Raw genomic sequence first — 18,995 nt, forward strand, 5'->3', positions numbered from 1 at the left:
ATGGCTCAACAGATCTATGACTCTGTGTACGTTTAGCAACTGTACTAAAGAGAAACCTAGGATTATTCTTGTTCTCTTCTATTAATGATGAGAAATAAGCTGTTCTGGCTTGGCGAATTGTCTTTTTATACAACAGTAGGCTATTTTTCCAGATTAAGTAGGAATCCTCTAGATGTGTAGAGCGCCATTTTCTCTCCAATTTTCTAACATTTTGCTTTAAAGTACGCAGCTCTGAATTACACCAAGGAGCCAGCCTCCAATGAATAATTACCTTCTTTTTCAAGGGGGCTGCATTGTCTAATGCACCACGGAATGATGGAGTAACACTATGAACAAGAGAATCAATTTGTGAAGGGGAAGAAACAAAATTATTGCCCTCCACTGTGTTTTTCTGTGATACTGAAGAAATTAAAAGTGGAACAGATTCTTTAAAGGTTCTTACAGCATTGTCTGATAATGCTCTACTATAATGAAATTTTACTTCAGGTGTGGAGTACTCGGTTAAATTAAACTCAAAGGTCATTAAAAATGGTCAGACAGGACAGGGTTATGAGAAAATATTGTTATTTCTTTACACTCAATGCCATATGTCAGCACAAGGTCCAGAGAATGAAGACAAAGGTGGGTAGGTTTGTTAATGTTTTGATCAAAGCCAATTGAGTCTAAGATACCCTAAATATAGCCTTTAATGCTATCACTTTCAGTGTCAACATGAATGTTAAAATCCCCCACTATAATAACCTTATCTGTATTTAACACTAAATAAGATAAAAGGTCTGAAAACTGATCTAAAAATTGAGAGTAAGGGCCTGGTGGACGGTACAAAACAACAAACACAAGTGGTTTTAGTGCTTTGCAAATCGGATGAGGAAAATTAAGGATTAAATATTCAAAAGAGTTGTAGCTATTGATTGGTCCGGGACTAATCAATAAATCGGACAGAAAGATGGTTGCTGCTCCTCCTCGCCCAGTATTTCGAGGAATGTGAAAATTTAAATAATTAGTAGGAGTTGATTCATTTATAGTAACATAATCCTTTTGCTGCAGCCAGGTTTCTGTGAGGCAAAATATATCAATCTGATTGTCACAAATCAGGTCACTAACTAGCAAAGTCTTTAAAGAGAGAAATCTTATGTTCGATAAGCCACATTTAATTGTTTTATTTTTATTTTTAGTCTGAGTTGTGTTTATTTTTATGATTGGTTAAACCACCTGCAGAGTAATCCCTTTGTTGACTGTAGTTGTAGCCCCCTCCACTGACTTTGATGGATGAGGCTGACAGATAAACAGCAAATAGGAGTATGAAATGCTGAAAAATTATAGATGAGTTAAATCGAGAGCTTTGCTTTTTTTGGTTCAGTTCTTTCTTCACCATGACTGACTGGCGCAGCCCCTGTATTACTGCTGACAAATCCTGTCGTCTGTCCATCTCCCATTCCATCCTACCATCACTCTTGAACAAGACTCCAAGATACTTAAACTCCTCTGCTTGAGGCAAAGACCCCCAACCCAGAGGGGGCAGTCTACTCTTTTCTGGTCGAGAACCATGGCTCAACTTTAGAGGAGCTGACTCTCATTTTCGCCGCTTCACATTCTGCAGCAAACTACTTCAATGTACTCTGGAGGTCATCATCTGAAGAAACCAACAGAACTACATCATCTGCAAAGAGCAAGATTGAGGTTCAGAGACCAGACATCCTCCTCACCACAACTAGGCCTTGATCCCTGTCCACAAACAGAATCAGTGACAAGGGCAGCCCTGGCGGAGTCCAACGTACACTGGGAACAGGCTCGACACAGCTTTGGATTTGGGCATACAAGGATTGGATAGTCATCAAAAGTCACCCAGATAGCCCATACTTCCGCAGAACCACCCCCATAAAATACCTCTGGGGACACGGTCATAGGCCTTCTCCAGATCTACCACATCATATATTCAGATCCAGATATTTCCTACTATAATTTTTCAGACACATAAGTATGTTATTTTGATGAATAATGTTATTCACAGCCATGCCTCTTTTTATTAAGGAAAACTAAGTGGAATATAGATTATTTACAATAGATTATTTACAACAATGCAGAGATCTGTGCAGAAATATAAACACCATACTATCCTGACATGCATGTAAATAAAAATCTGCTATAACTCCAACCTCTTCAATAAGAGTCTTCAATAATTTCTTTTAACATCTCCACACATCTCTTCAGGCGACCTCACAGAGTTTCTGTTATATTTAGTTTTGGACTCTCACTGGGTCATTTAAACATTTTAATTCCCCTCAAGTGAATCCATTCTATTGTTAATTTGGATGTGTGCTTGGACTCGCCATGATGCTCAAAAGTAAAACTCCTCTTCATCTTCAGCTTTCTAAGAGACACCTGAATGTTTGGAATTTTTTACTTCTCCTGACTGTTATCTTTGTACAATGGGATCCTTTTGATACCTTGTGCAAAAGAAACTATTACATTTGTCCCTTTAACAGATTTATTTGTTTTTCGGTCGAATTGTACATGACAAATGTCGCAAGGTAGAAAACCTTTTAAAATTATTTTTATTGATTTTCTTTTCTATATTGAAAAACCTAGTAATTTAATAGGGGTGTGTCCACTTTTGAGCTCCTCGGAATGGAATGCTATATAGATATATATCAGTGTGAGAATAAGAATCAGCTTTATTCACCAAGTTTGTGCACACAAACAAGGAATTTGACTATGATACTTTGTTCTCAATAAAGACATTTTAAATATAAATATATAAAAAGGGAATAAAAATAAATGTTTTTTGTAAATATGTATATATACAAAAAAGAAAGAAACTGCTGAATTATTGCAAATGTGCATTGTATTGATTTGGCCACTCTGACTGGTCAGTGTTCATCAGAGAGACAGTTTGGGGAAAAAAAACTCTTTGTGGAGGCTGGGTTTTTCAAATGGCTCTCTGTAGAACCGACCTGAAGGTCTGAACAGTTTGTGTCCAGGATGCCCTGATGAACCCCTTAGCAGGACTAATTATTCGTCGTAATTTGTACCTGCATGAGTAGAAGGAAGATCCAATGCACAACTGTCCACCATCCTAATACAGTTAATACAGATGCAGTGATTCATATCAAACCTCCAAACAGTAAGACCAAAACATCATTTGGAATGAGCAGATTGCATCAACTCATTTCTGCATTTTTAATTGTTTTTTTCTTCCGTGGCTCCACTTCCCTCCAGGGACTGAGCCGAGTCTAACAGAAAGGTTAGTAATCTCTGATGCAAGCAAGCTGCTAGATTTCAGATCATGTCAAGTCTTTCTCTGTTAGCGTTTTCAGCCTGGTTAATAATGTAGCTTCCCATTCCCCTCATTCATTTATGCAGGGCAGCATTACCTATCCAGATGTTAGGGGAAAAAGTGATATCTGAAATAATTACTGCTAGCAAGTGGTCAATCTTCTCTAACTGTTGTTTTCAGCCTCTCATTCAGAGCTTCATCAGTAATCAAGGGTTAATTTCACACCTCAGTGGATTGCCTGCCTTAATCTCTATTCAGTGTAATTAAATCTGTCCAATAAAAGGGAACTCTTTTCTTCTTTGTTCTCTCACATCTCCTTCTCCTTTTTTATTGTTTTACACCCATCACATCTCATGTCTGAACTACAAGCCATCCAGTCTCCTTTGACAGGCAGAATCTATCCCTAAAATTAAAACATTCCTGACCGAGATTGTAAGAGGAGAAAAGTGGGAGGGAGAAAAAAAAAAAGGGGGGGGGGGGTATGCTGAGTTCAGCAGAGGGAAAGGAAAGCAAAAGGAAACTGACACATCTAGTCTCTATTTTACTTTCCTTTTTTTCTGTTTCAGCAGAGTGTAATGTGAAGATTTGACCCTGTCAATCAAACCTTGTGACAAGTTTAATCACGGTGTGCCCTCCACAAAATCAGGCCTAAATAGGAATGCAAATAATAGAGCGCTGGGGCCTCTTATAAATGGTAATCAAGAGGAGTAATCAACTGACAGATCCACAGATCTGGCTTGCTCAAGGAGTCACTCAAACTTCTTTTCTTTTTAAAAAACATTAATGTGCAGGGGAATTAGGGAAATTAACATCTCCATCTGTGTAATTTTTACTTCAGTTGCTGCATTTTATTAGCTATTTATTTGATTACTTGACTGCCTCTTTGTTTCTTTGTTCTTGCTGAGAATGTGACAGAAAGTTGCATTTAAAGCCACGTAAAGGGTATTTTCCTTTCCAAGACAGACCAGCCACTGGGTTTTCTGAACAATGTAAATTAGCCTTGCCAATCCACTCCTCTGTGATCTGCCACAAAAGTCAAGGGCTCCATGAAGACTTTGAAATGTTGATTCAGTCGAGTGTGGTGACTTCCCTTTGCACTTTTAAACATACAACTGATCTGAAGTCTCATGTGTGCTTGAAACTTGTGAAGGTTGCCTTTCTCCCCAATTGTCAAAGATGTCAAACTTAAATGTGAAACTCTGTCTTGCCCTGACTGCATCAAAAGTCAGAGCAGTTCTTTCTTTTAGAGTCCATAAGATAAAATATGAGGAAAACTATTTCTTATTTTGCCAGACCTATAGGGCAAAATCCTTAAAAAATTTATATTTTTCTTTGCAAATTACATACACAGTTAGAATTAGAAGCTGATGATGCTCTATGCAGTGGCCTATGCATTAATTGTACTCTGGGCGAGCCCCTCCTGCACACAAAAGTAGTGAGAGCAAAATCTGCAGCACCAATATGAGTTCTTACAGTTTTGCTTTAAAAAGTAATCTATCTAATGAGGAGGAGGAAGTCAACAGTAGCTTGGAGACCCAAAAACCAGCAGCCATGATGGAGACACCAAGAGATGACGTAGCACACTCCTGTAAAGCTATACATTAAGCATTACGATGTTGAAGCTCTTATTTAATGAAGCAGTAAATAACTATTTCAGTAAGTTTTGTTAACTGGAAAAGAAAACATATTTGTCAGGGTTTGGACATTTTGGATGTTTTTTTTTGGTTTTGTTTACTGTTGGCTAGAGGTTTCTTGTTTATGGTTTTGTATTCATGGTTTATAGTTTTCTGTTTCTCCTACAGTTCTGGTTTTCTTCTGCCTCCCAGTGTGTTCTCCTCTCGTCATTAGTTTTCATCTTTTAGTTGATTATTACTCGGTTTTAGTTCCCTTTATTCTCCAGTCCTTAGTTTTGTTCCTCCAGTTCATCTTTATTCTCCGGTCCCTCCTTTTACAGGTTAGCTTTAGTTATTGTTTACTTTTATTCTGGTCCTGGTTTTCCTCCACTTCATTCTCAGTTTGTTTTATCAGTGTTGGCTTAGGTTTGTTCCTTTCATAATCAAGGGTTTCTTTATGGTATTTTGCTAAGTTCTTAATTCTGATTACTTGCCCTTTGTTACCCTTGGTATATTAGTTAGTCTAGTTCCTTTGTTCAATGCTGGTTTGTGCGTCACCTTCCCTGCGCAAGTTCCCTTTGTTACTCGTGCTCTGTTCGACCTGGACTTGTGTTAACTCTCTGATATACCCTGCCTGCCTGCCTTCTGTTTTACCAGGGTTTGGACTTAAACAAATCATCGTTTTTGCTCAGCATGCCGTCTCCTCACCTGCATCTGCACTTTGGTCCACAACAAAAACCTCAACATATGACAATATTAAGGACAAAATTATTCACAAATCATATCAAAATAGAGAAGAAAAAAGCTAGCGTTAGTGTATCACCTCAGCAAACATTTCCCTATGCAAGGATCCTCAACAGAATCAGATATATGTTCACTAAATACTATGTGTGCTGAGCCAGCTTGTCCAGGCAGTAAAACCCAGTTAATCCTGTGTTGAAGCAGAGAGTTTGTAGAGTTCTTATTTTACAAAACGTTTGTTTCTTTATGTTCATTAGAAGCAGGTGCTGCTTTTCTTTTCTTTACACAGATACATATGTATAATGTAGAACTGACATGTAGATTTTAAAAACCTTAACAAACACATTAATTCAAGTAAATCTGTTTTATTTCTAAGCTGAACTGTTTTAATGTTATATATCAAATATATGAATACATATTTTATAATTAAGCAATGTCTCTACTATGTAAAGCTCTGGCTCTAATTTTGAAAATGAAAAATGATGAAAAACAAATTTGAAAAAGAAAACAAAATGGAATTTAGTAAACATAAAACAAATGTCATTGGGCCATCAGCCATTTTTTACATTAGGTTGCTGCGTACTATCTCTAGATATTTGTAACTTTTAACTCAATTGTTTTGATTTTACAGACTTTTTTTGCACTTTAACTTCAGGTTATTTATTTTGTTTGGTGTTCCATTTAAAAAAGGCATTTTACTTGTGGCAAAATGGGAAGTTCTTAATTTAATCAAGTTTAAATGAAAGTTTCCTATAAGATTTTAATTACGCGTTACTGTCCAAAATTAGAGCATCACAAACAAGGGTCACAAACACTCCCTTCACTCCCTAATGATGGTTAACAGACCAATGGTCCGTGGGGAACTCTGAGTGCTTCCAAGATATCACATCTTCACAGGCAATCCACATAACTCAGAGTGGCAAAGCCAAAGGGAAACTTGCAGACAAGCCAAAAGAGTAAATAAGAGATGTGTCAAAAGTGCAGATCATATAAATCTCTGCAAACAGAACGTTGCAACATGAAATCCTGTTTCAACTTCCTGCAATGAGTCATTTCTACAAATTACAACATTTAGGCACTCATTTGAATTTCTGAGGTTTTACTCTAAAACCCATGATTATAGTGGTACCTGTCTCATTATTTAGCCTTATTTAGAAAGAGCCTATTTTAAATTATAAATAGGCTCTTTCAGTGCTTGAAAACAAGAAAGGCCTCAGGACCTGATTATGTCTCCCCATCATGCCTAAGAACCTGTTCTGACCAACTGGCACCCATCTTCATTGAGATCTTCAACAAGTCACTGGAGCTGTGTGAGGTTCCCTTCTGGTTCAAACGCTCCACCATCATCTCAGTACCCAAGAAACCCACAATCACAGGATTAAATGACTACAGCCCTGTCACCCTGATATCTGTAAAATCCTTACATCCACACAGGGATGCATGCCAGGATCCTGTTTGTGGACTTCAGCTTGGCCTTCAACACTATCAACACAGACATCCTCCACCAGAAGCTCATCCTGTCATTTTCGGTATAGATTTGACCCACATACAGAGAACACTCAGAAGGAAAGGTTTTATGGTTTTTATTGTCAAGTAAGTAATCAAGGACGGGAACTGGGAACACACACTGTAAGGGAAGGAAGCAGAATGGATTGGTGAACAAGCGAACTTAATGAGGCTACTGATTACTTAGATCTGAGGAATGAGTTACTAAATTGTTGTAGCAAGAACCGCCAGGGGTAGAGAGATTCGGAATCTTAACTTGCGAAGTGGAATTGTCCAGTTGCTAGGTGCCAGCAAGAAGAAGCTCAGGTGTCGATGTTTGAGAAGGAGGAAGAAGCAGGGTGTGCTGATGCCTGGGTCTTGGAGTCGAAGGAAACAGGAAACCGCCAGCTTGGTCCGTGTCCGTAAGGTTCAGACGGAAGTGAGAGAAATCCACAAGAAGGTAGTTCCTTAACTCAGCAGTTAATAATCCAGAAGCTCAGAGAAACTCTGGAAACGAAGCCAGAACTCAGCAAGGTTAACAACTGTACTTCCTGAAGCAACTCAAGAAGTACAACCTTCCACAGGAGCTGCTGGTCATCTTCTACGCTGCCATAATTCAGTCGGTCCTGTCTTCATCCATCTCAGTGTGGTTTGACTCATCCACAAAACAAGACAGGTCCAGACTGCAACGAACAATCAGGTCTGCAGAGAGAATCATCATGGCTGACCTTCCCTCTATCCAGGACTTATACAGTTCTAGGGTCAGGAAAAGGGCAGGTAACATCTCTGCAGACCCCACAAATCCTGCACATAAACTGTTTAGGCCTCTACTTTCAGGTAGGCGCTATAGAGTGCTGTCTGCTAAAACCAGATGCCACAGAGACAGTTTATTCCCCCAGGCTGTTTCTCTGATTAACACTTCACAGTCAGAGCTCCAGAACAACACCATGCTTACTTGGACTGATCTTACATTATATTCTATTTTAATGTCAATTGTGTATATATATACATTTAAAAAGATCTTTTTTTAATTTCTAATATTATAAAATCTTCAGAGCAAAATGTACCGGAGTCAAATTCCTTGTTTATCTGTACAAACTTAGCAATAAAGCTGATTGTGATTCTGATTTTGATTGATGCACATCCAGCATTAACATGAAAGAAAAAATTAAGAATTTCATCACTGATGTTACCAGTGACATTCAGCTGATCCAGGCTCACCTGCAGAGGACGATCAACATCCAAACAATGGAGGAGCCAACACCAGACATCATTAGGCTTCTTAACACCTCACAACACACAGACGGATTGACATCCAGCCAATTTGGCCATGAGCTGAGAAAAGCTACTAGTAGATTGCTACCTCACAGCAGAATAATGATGGCCTAGGGCTGTCTTGGCCCTTCACAGGCCGTTTTTGATCAGCGAAAGCATGAATCCAGCTTGACGTTTAATTCAGTTTACATTCATGCATGTTACCTGTGGCAAATGATCAACAGAGATGTTATTAAGTGCGATGTACATCAGTTTTGCACAACAGCTCTTGTCACCTGTCAGTCAATACATTTTGCTGTATAGAGTATGCTAAGATTAACAGGAATAAAGAGTCAGATACGCCTATGAAAACAGCACATAGATATTTTGGAAAGTATAATTTGCAGATAACAAATTACACCATCAGTTTAAATTAAAAAGAAACAGCAGAGATCCTTTGGCACAGAGCTGAGACCTGCTCAGGCCCGTACAGAGCTGGATGGACAGTATGAAGACAAATATACAGGGGAATGATGCAAGTTATTTATAGCATCCAGATAACACATGGTTTGGAAATTGACAGGCCCCCCTAATGATGCTCCTCAAAGTGGCATGGATGCAGACGAGTGGACCTCTTCAAATGGGAGGCCAATCCCTGCTGACACAGGGGATAATAGCCCAGCACTGAGCCCATTGTCTGGGAACCACACACCAAGGCATTTGGAACCGAGCAGCCCCTGTTCCTGTGGACAAATGATTCGCACTCTGCCAGGGGATGTCAGCCATCAGGACTCGCCGTCAGCCTGTTCACATGAGGAATGATGGCAGAGGCCACTTTCCTTAACCTTGTTAGTTTTTGAATAAATACTTTTGTTTGATGATCTAAAACATGATCTAATACAAGTGAAACAAAAAAAGCTATCTATCTATCTATCTATCTATCTATCTATCTATCTATCTATCTATCTATCTATCTATCTATCTATCTATCTATCTATCTATCTATCTATCTATCTATCTATCTATCTATCTATCTATCTATCTATCTATCTATCTATCTATCTATCTATCTATCTATCTATCTATCTATCTATCTATCTATCTATCTATCTATCTATCTATCTGTCTGTCTGTCTGTCTGTCTGTCTGTCTGTCTGTCTGTCTGTCTGTCTGTCTGTCTGTCTGTCTGTCTGTCTGTCTGTCCGTCTGTCTGTCTCACCCTGGATCTATTATAATGGCAAGTAAACAAAAGAAACACTCAGCAGCCATTATAAACCCACCCACAGCTGCCACAGGGACCTCCATTAAGCCCTGCGTTCCTGAGATGCTCTGGTCTTATCTGATTCATCAACAAGACGCTGGCTGGCATGATTTATCTATGCCACTTACTTGTTTTCATTTTGCCTGGGGGCTGCTGCCAGCATCGGGGGCTTCTTTTTACAATGTGACAGCTCCATCTCAAGAGAAAAGACTCCCTGTGCAAAAACAGTGCATCAAAACAAATAAGGCCCAAGCCACTTAAGAGAAGTGGCTGGCTCAGGACCCATTTTCACTACATGTCAAGCAAATGATGCAACGGCAAGCGCAAGTCTGCATTACTTCTGTACTCATTCCCTTTGTCTGCATATTCCACATATAAGCTTAAAAATTAGGTTTGGAAATAAATACCCCAATATTTGTCTGTTGCTGCCATTCATTCAAACAAAGAATAACTGGAAAAATTGCAAATTTGTTATTAATTATCTGTAATTTTTGTCCATACGGCTTTTTATTTTGTATGAAAATTTCTCACGTTGTAGTTTACATCTCTCTTCACCTCCTTTGCTGCTTAAATCTACAGGCATCAGGACACTCTTGTACTTTAAATAAGAACTGTCACCCTGGGCAACTTGCAGCAATGAAGCATTTATTCTGCTTCACATTTTCTGGCACTTAGAATTATTTCCTTCATGCCTGATAACCAAATTACAATATGGCAGGTCTCCCCGGAGCCACAGGATTGTTAGTGCCAGCTCACAACATACTTTCAACTGATATGGCATTTCATGTACAGCTGCCAATCAAAGGCAACAGAAGGCTGAGATGTAAATGAGGGCGGGCCCGATGGTGTTCAATTACTGCTCTGAGCTCTGCATAATCCCCCTTCCTACTGACTGACTGACTGACAGCTCCACATTCCTCGTCATCCCAGATTTCTCCCCTAATTTTTCCACCTATGTTTGGCCTCACATTGGGACACGGAATGAGATGTTGAAGGGAATACTGTCATTTCCGTTTTCATTCACAATACTGCATAAAAAATTTATTATCTGAAACCTGAGGGACAACGGTGGAGAGGAAGGGCGAGCTTTACCAACAACAAACTCCCCACAATCTGTTACCCAGACCTCTAAGAAAAAGACATTATCGATGTCAATGAATTAAAATATTGTCTTAGAGGTAATAAAAAAAACACATATATGCTGCCTCTATTCCCTTTAGCAGAGAGCTGAGACATGGCACAGTCCCAATGCATTGCAGTAAGACAACAATGGGCAATTACCAATAGCTCCATCTGCATATTTGGATTTGGTTTCTCTAAACCTTCTCTTAACAATGCCCATAAATTCTTTATGGGGTTTAGGCCAGTCAAGCACAGATGTACTAAATGGTTGCTAAAACAGGTATTGGTACTTTTGGCAGTGTGGGCAGGTATCAAGACCTGCTGGAAACACATTGGACCAACAGTAGCAGATGACATGGCTCTCCAAATCATCACTGGCTGTTAAAACATCATGCTGGGCCTCAAGCAACTTGAATTCTGGACCTCTCCACTGTTCCGCCAGAGAATGGGATCTTGATTTCAAAATAAAATGTACATTTCCATCTCATCTAAACCAAAGACTTTGGACAACTGAGCAACAGCCCATTTGTTCGGGTTTGACATTGTCTTTGGTTGCTTAACATAGGGAAGCTGACTATTGTAGCCCATGAGCTGGATATTTGTGTGGTCGCTCTAGAACAGGGGTGAACAACTTTAGTCCTCGAGGACCAGTGTACTGCAACTTTTACGTCTCCTTGGTCCAACACACCTGAATCAATGGCTGAATTACCTCCTCAGTATGCAGTCAAGTTCTGTACAGGCCCTCATAATGAGCCATACATTTGATTCAGGTGTGTTGAAGCAGAGAAACAGCTAAAAGTACAATGGCCCTGATTTTTTCTGAAATTCCTATAGGTTTCCCATTCAGAGTGTGTTGCCTGAGATCCTTTAGTCACACATCAATGAAGGTGACATTTTCTGAATCGCAAAAGAGAACCCTACGTTTTGATACATAATATGTGCCAGTAGACTGAAAATTGATTGAGTGAGGAGAGTTTGTTTGTTCTTCCTCAGGTTATTTAAAAACCTGGAGTGTACACTCTACCAACTGACGAATTCCGCCATAGGATTAGATCATAAAATCAAAAACGTCAAAAATCTTGCATAAAATTTGAATCACGATTGTAGAAGAACCGTAAAATCTATCAAAAAGCTGAGTCATTTGAAGATAGCTTAATGTCTTGTGAACATTTTAAAAGTTGAATGGTGTTTCTAGCTCAAAGTATGCAGAAGTAGTAAGCTGTGAAATAGCACAAAGTTTTAGCTGAATTTTGCTGAATTTCCATTCATTTCAATGGAGCAAAACAAATGCATAAAAAGCTGATTATTGTCATGATGTAGGGTTGTTTGGTTTTTGGTTTCGGGGTTTTTCCTTATGTTTTTACGTGTTCAAGTTTTGAATCGTGTTTCTGTTTATTTTCCTGGTCATGCTTTTGTTTTGTCGTCTTGTTCATGTTTTGTCAAGTTTGGTTTTCGGATCTGGTTATGCTTTTGCTTCATGTTTTTCTAGTTTGTGTTCAAGAGTCTCTGTTTTGCTCCAGTCACGTTTTGTTCTGTTAATTAAGTTTATTCAGTTCACCTGCTTCAAGTTAATCTGTCTCCTTACTCCACCTGGTTTTCACGCCATATATTCACACCTGTTCTGTTAGGCTTCGCGGAAACATCTTTCATTCTCATGCTCATGTCTTGTTCTAAAACCAAGTGTTGTCTTTTTGATCATGCCATGTCTGTCTTGCCTGCCCGTTTGTTTTGTTCCTGACTTTGCGCTTCTTCTTAGGCCTGTTCTCTGTTTGAATGTTTAACACCCTAACTTTGCCTTTTCCTGCTCTGTCTGAACGGACACATGTTTCCCACACAAGCTGAGCATATCTACGAGTCTCCTGCATGGAGAGATTCTCTGTTATGCAATGCATGGTCACTTCATACTGCACGCTAATGTGGAGGTTGTGAAGAAACAACAACTTAAAAGTGTGGTCTTTTTCAAGACCTGGAGCATAACATCCCTGAAAATAAGCTGTCTTTAAACGGTGGAGATATTCTCAGTGAGGTTCGTCTTGTTTTTGCAAAACTGTCAAAGCATTAATAGTGGCAGCTGCTTCATCTCTGTAAACATAGTACTCCTCTCTAAGAGGCTGGCAGAGAGCTGGATAACTGTCACTAATTTCTGGAGGAAGAGTTTTTATGAACACATGAACACTCTTAGCTATTGTTTTCCAAATAAGCCTCAGCTTCTCACGATCAGAAGGAAAACGCAAGTCAAGAAGACAATGTTCAACTTCAAACAGGTAAGCATCAATATTTGACTCCTGGCTACCAGGATCAAAAACTTCTATGTCCTTAGCAAGGGATTCAAGCTGCTTAAAATGGACACCATGCTCCCAAGGTGGACCACGTCCATCTGAGAAGTCATGCTGGTTAAGTTCATGAAATGGTGGAAGATCATGATCTAATCTCTGGGGATGAAAACAAGTTTTCTCATGATTTAAATGAGAGCTTTCTAATGAATGGACTCGTGCAAGTGGTGGTGGGTCAGGTTGGATTGAGTCACCTGAGAACCATGTGCGTCTCTCCTGGCTCCTAGGTGTCAACACAGAGTCAGAAGGGAGAGGGGTGCCGATCAGGCCGGAACGGTGCTCCTTCCACCCAATTGGACTACTTATGCATGCTGAGTCCAGCACTCGGTCATCTTGGTGGTTGTTCACTGCAATGGGATTTGGCAGGACACCACTGGAGACCATCTGACTTCCAACATTTCTGTTATGGTCTCTGGAAGTAAGTTGAACACTTTGATACAGTTTAGGAAGGGGAGACTCTGATCTAGTTGCTGGATGCCTGCTGTCTGAGTCTGCTTCCCGCTGCAGCTGCTGTGAGTGAAAATTCAAATCAGGTACCTGAAAGGTGGGGGTCTGTTCCCCCCTTTGGGCTGAAACTTTCTTGAGCTCATCTGCCTTCAGGTCCACTAACTTTGCTTCAGCTCTCTCCTCAGCTTTTGAGACTTCAAGCTTTGCAGCATTCTCTCTTTCAAGGGCCATCTGGTGGTCAGTCTGTAACTGCAGATATGTTTTAACTTCCAGTTGGGATTTCTGCTGATACAACAAGGTAAGCTGACAAAGAACATCTGAAATGAGAGCCTCTCTAGTCGGATACTTAATGAAGTTTACCAACTCCTGAATCCTCTCATGCTACTCCTTTCTCTAAGGATATTTTGATTTTAGCATTAATTCTTCACCTTTCTTGGGAGGAAATAGTGATGAGATACTACTCTTAACCTTTAAGGGAATTTGTTTAAAAATGCAAAGGAAAAAGAAAATTGCTACACTTCTTAAGGGTAATAGCTTAGCTTAGCACCAGAATCAAACACACACCTTTAAAATACCGTTAATAAAAGGGTTAAAAGGCATGAGCGCGGACGGCGCGTTATGACCGATCTTCTGTGTTTAAAATCACCCTTTAAATAAAGTTTGTCTTATCTTTAAAAACACACAAACACAGAACACAACCTGAGCACGTGTGCTGCAGATAGCCTGCTAGCAATAAATAGCTGAGTTTCACACAAACAAAACCAAACTTCATAAAATGAAAAACGTTTAGATAATTTCAATGTAAATATTTCTGTATTACTCTGCCCAAACACCACACCTCATATAAACGTGTTGAGGAGCTGTCCGGGCGACGATGAAGTTTGAAGAAAGCTCTGTGAACAAAGGGTTAGCTTCCAGCTAACCTCCGGAGCAGTGGCTGGGCGGCCCGTTCTGTCCGCTGACCACACTGCACGTTACCACAGAACGAGGCTCCTGTTGTCCTCCTTTCAGACTGGGAAACTGCTCCACTCTGCTTCATAGAGACAGCATCTCTGCAGAGGACTCTCTGGAACAGCGTTTGCTTCTGCAGGCCTCAGAGAGAAAGTAAAGCCAGGCTTGTACCTTAATTCCCGATCATGAATTAATCTACCGGATACACAGACAGTGATTCATTTGTACTTATCTTAGTGCATATGGTCGATGATCGTATGACACTCTCGGATCCTGTTGAAGAGTTATGTCTGTTTGCCAGCAAAGAGACATTAGTGCGCTTGCCTCCTCTATCCCGATGATCACCAGTGTGGAAGAGACAGGATGTAGCAAGAGCGGTGCTTTTATTTGGTCAGTGACATCACAGGAAGTCAGCAGCTACCCCGTTTCCTGGCTGTGCCAGAAGTAGGTTAATGCAATTTATTTTGAAAGTTCCAGGAAAGCCTGTACTGGCCTTTCACGTTGTAACCATGGCTGGGGTCCCAACAAATGTATCCAAAAATATTTTGAACCGTAGCTATCAGGAGGGATCGGTGAACTATCCTGGAGATTTTCGTGTGTCTACAATAATCCGTGTAGATGTGACATTGTAGAAAAGTCGATAATTTTGAAATTGTTCAATTTGAAGCAATTTTGGGAAGGACAGATTTGGTACTCCTAAACAAACCTTTTTTATGAAAAAACCATAAAAGGTATCAAAAGAATTCCTTCACTGTGAGTGCCAGCAAGGTCTGAAGATAAATCTGCACAAGGCTCATGTCTCTACCTCGAACGGTTTACGAGAAGCGGCGATTCGAAAACATGTGAGTTTAAGGATTTTTTGCTCTGATTTTTTCTGAAATTCCTACAGATTTCCAATTCAGGTTGTGTTGACTTTGCATTGCTTTGGGACGTGTTGCCGGAAAACTGTTAGTCTCACATCAATGAGGGTGACATTTTCTTAATCGCGAAAGAGCATCCTACGTTTTGATATATAATTTCTATAGGTAGAGTGAAAATTGAGGGAGTGAGGAGAGTTTGTTCGTTCTTTCTCAGGTTATTCAAAAACCTACAGTGTACACTCAAGCAACACGAACATTCCGTCATTGGATTACATTATAAAACTGAAAATCTGAAAAAATTGTAATAAAGTTTGACTGAAAATTGTAGAAAAACTGTAAAAGATATAAAAAAGTTTAATTAAACAGTAATAGCAGAAGATTGTGAAACCACTTTAAAAGTTGAATGGTGTTTCTAGATGAAAGTATGCAGAAGTAGTTAAATGGCAAAAACAGTGAAGTTTTAGTGGAATTTGTGTCGTTTTCCATTCATTTCAATGGGAGCAAAATGTGCATTAATGCATTCTCACTGATTAACTTTTTTGATGATGTTCTAATTTACTGACAGACACCATATGTCAGGTCAGTACCTTTTGTTTCCAGAATATAATTTTATTTTTCATCTTAGAGAACAATGGGAATTGCAACATATGAGTGGGCAGAGACAGTCTTAGTGGCCTACCCAGCATCAACCTTTGGTAAATACTCAGATTAAGAAGGTCCATGAATAGTGCTGGTATATTCTGCTCTTTCTGTCATAAAGACGCCTTTAAATTCCTCCTAATCCTCATGTTAAAGGTGTGCCAGCTGAGTGGCTTAAGCAATGTTCTGCTAGTGACTGACAAATGTTGTCATTAGACCTGCAGGATTCAGAATGCTATGCTCTGTGCAGTACTCTTTCATATACCAGAATGGATCATGGGCTATAATTCTACACAGCTCACCTAGATTCGTTTAATTTTAAAATATCAAATTGTTTTCCTCCACACTCTCATGATTTCATCTACAGTCGTCATCGCCAGTTTCCTCTCTCCATCGTCTGTCTAAAACTGGCAGTTTTGTTGCATTCCAAGAGGTTGATAAATCAATCCATCAAAAATTTCTTTGCGGTGAAACTCAATCAAGAAAGGTCATGTCGGCGGGAAAAGAACAGATTAAATTAGCATTGAATTAGACATGGAAAGTGAGCTCTGTCAAAACCATCACTGTGCTCAGCACAATTAGAATATGTTAATTATGCATTTCATTAAGGGGCCTCAGTGCTCTTTGAATGTGAGATGAAATGTCACTGGTGTAGGCAGCCGAAAAATGGAAGATTGCCAGGCACAACTTTCTTTGTGCAATGTGTGACACCTTCATTAACATCAGGGATTGCTAGTCTGATTAGACTTTTTGTATTAGTTTAAGCCTTTAGGCTTTCAAATGCTATGCCTTTTTTCTCCTTTTTGATGTGGCAGCTAAGACCGTTCTCTGTTTCCTAGCAGATATTGTGTGTGGTTCAGTTCTTTGTTTAAAATTTCAAACATAATGCCATGACACCGGGCAAAACATCTCATTGTCTTTGGGTAGATGACGGCATTTACCTCGTCTTTGTTTCCATAATCTTGGGTCACTTTCAGGAATGTGGGTGTTTGAGAATTCATGCACCATGTGTTCAGTACCAGGATTCTTTGGGTAAAAAACTGTGAATATTTATTGTAGAATATTAGTAGGAAGAAAGGAAGGTAAGAAGAGAGGGAGCGAGGAAGGTACAAGTTTTATAAATACATGTGTTGAGTCCAGAATGGTTTACTGCTCTTTCCAACAACAATTCAGGATCCATCATTTAATGAAAAAGATAACCAGTTATGACCATTCTTAAATGATTGCCAATCATCCCCTCAAGTGGAAATTCCAAAAAGTTTTTTTTTTCCACAAGGTAAGACTATGCTTTGCTAAGAAAATATGTAGAGAAATTCTCCTCTCCAAAAGAAAATATTGTGACTCAGCTGCATCTAAACAAACTACAAGAATCACTGAACAATCTTTCTTGCCAGTCCAAATGAAAATGCCTTATTTTCCAAAACGACATATGACATTCACACCTGGATAATACGATATCATTGGGATTGTTACTTTGATTGGGATTGTTGGTTCCATGAAAGAATAACACTATTCATGTTTTAAACTTTGACTAGAATCATTAAGATGCACTCTTCAGCAGCAGAATTGTATTGCTTGATGTTGTTGGTGTGATAAGAAAATCAATAAAATGATCATCCAGTTATAGAGATTTTTGTGTTTTCATTCAACAGTGTATGATCAGGATTGGGGATGAATCAAGGTGAAACTTTGATGTTTCCTCTGGTTTCCTTAAATAAATGTCTTACTTGCACAGCACCCTGATATTAATTTATGAATTGCTGCCACCCATCCAGCCATGCATTTACTATACCCAGCATATAAATAAAATATCTAAGCTCTGTTTAGAATGGTGACTGGTTCTGCCACATTTCCTTTGGCATGTTTTACTTGTTTGGTTACTTCTTTACCCTTTTTTGGTAACATTTTCTTATGTTTTACAAAGGTGAAGCTCTTTGAATGGGATGCCTGACTTAGTACTGATGAAAACATGCCGGTTTAAATAATCTGACCCCATTCACCTGTGTGAACTTTCAAAGACTAACCAATAGCTGATTGTGGGCAGTCAGCTGCTGAGGTTGTGGGCAGCATAGAGGTGACAAAAGGCTTTGGTTCATACCATTCTGTGTGCAGTTTTTCCTATTAGGCTTCACAAAGTTGTTGTGATTTTCTGCTGATGTGGAGTGAACCAACATTAGATATAACTGCATTGAAATCTATGTAATACTGTGTTGGTGTCCTCTTTACTGTCTGAACCTCTGGACTCAGGTTCTGCACAGTGTTGTTAGTGTTCAGACACCTCATAAACCATAAACATGCTGATCTTGGCATGTTTTTTGTACTACACATTTTCATGTTATAATTGTTATGTTTGACTGCATTTAATGAAACTGAAATATACTTCGGTGGGGCTGTATCACTGGATTGCATGGAACTGTATTTGAAGCTGACCTGCACACATTTTCTGCAACACACCCTAAGATGACGTCTGTTTGTTATTTGGTGCTAAATTGATTCATGTTAAAACAAAAGTACATCCACTGTCAGTAGTGGTTTAATGATCTGCTCTGTACCAGGCTCTACAGTTATTTAAACTTAACCTCAAGTGTAACATTCGGAATATCATTTTTACTAAATAAAGATGAATTCAAACTATTTTCTTCAGCACTAGAGGCCTTTATTTTTCCTTTTTTTGACAGTAGGCAGACAGGAAAGAGGGGCAGACATTTGGCAAAGGTCACCAGGTCCAGGACTCAAACCCGGGACAGCCACATTGAGGGCTATAGCCTCTATTTATGGTGCCATGCTTAACCCCTACACCACCAGTGCTGCATGAAATTCAAACTATTTTCACCAAAAAAAAAGAAAATCAAATCTAAAAGAACTGTAAATTTTTACCATAAACATTTATAACTATATTGAGTTGAGCTGAACTGGTTTAAATTGGGTTAGATAATTTAACAGTAATGCTAAACACAAAATAAACTATGTGTTTTTCTTTTTAATTTTATAGATAGTGCCACTTTCTCATTG

At 39.2% G+C, this 18,995-nt stretch overlaps 1 protein-coding gene across 1 annotated transcript in view; it reads left to right on the plus strand.

Moving 5' to 3' along the window:
* The window catches only part of znf217 (zinc finger protein 217), a 48,072-nt gene extending 38,876 nt beyond the window's left edge, over positions 1-9,196 (plus strand). Inside the window, exon 6 of the mRNA XM_047374619.1 lies at positions 8,954-9,196. The gene's annotated coding sequence lies outside the window, so the exon portion shown is untranslated. The remainder of the gene's footprint in view (positions 1-8,953) is intronic.
* Positions 9,197-18,995: the final 9,799 nt, after the last annotated feature.

This window comes from Girardinichthys multiradiatus, chromosome 1, assembly GCF_021462225.1.
Source record: "Girardinichthys multiradiatus isolate DD_20200921_A chromosome 1, DD_fGirMul_XY1, whole genome shotgun sequence".
Classification (NCBI taxonomy): Eukaryota; Metazoa; Chordata; class Actinopteri; order Cyprinodontiformes; family Goodeidae; genus Girardinichthys; species Girardinichthys multiradiatus.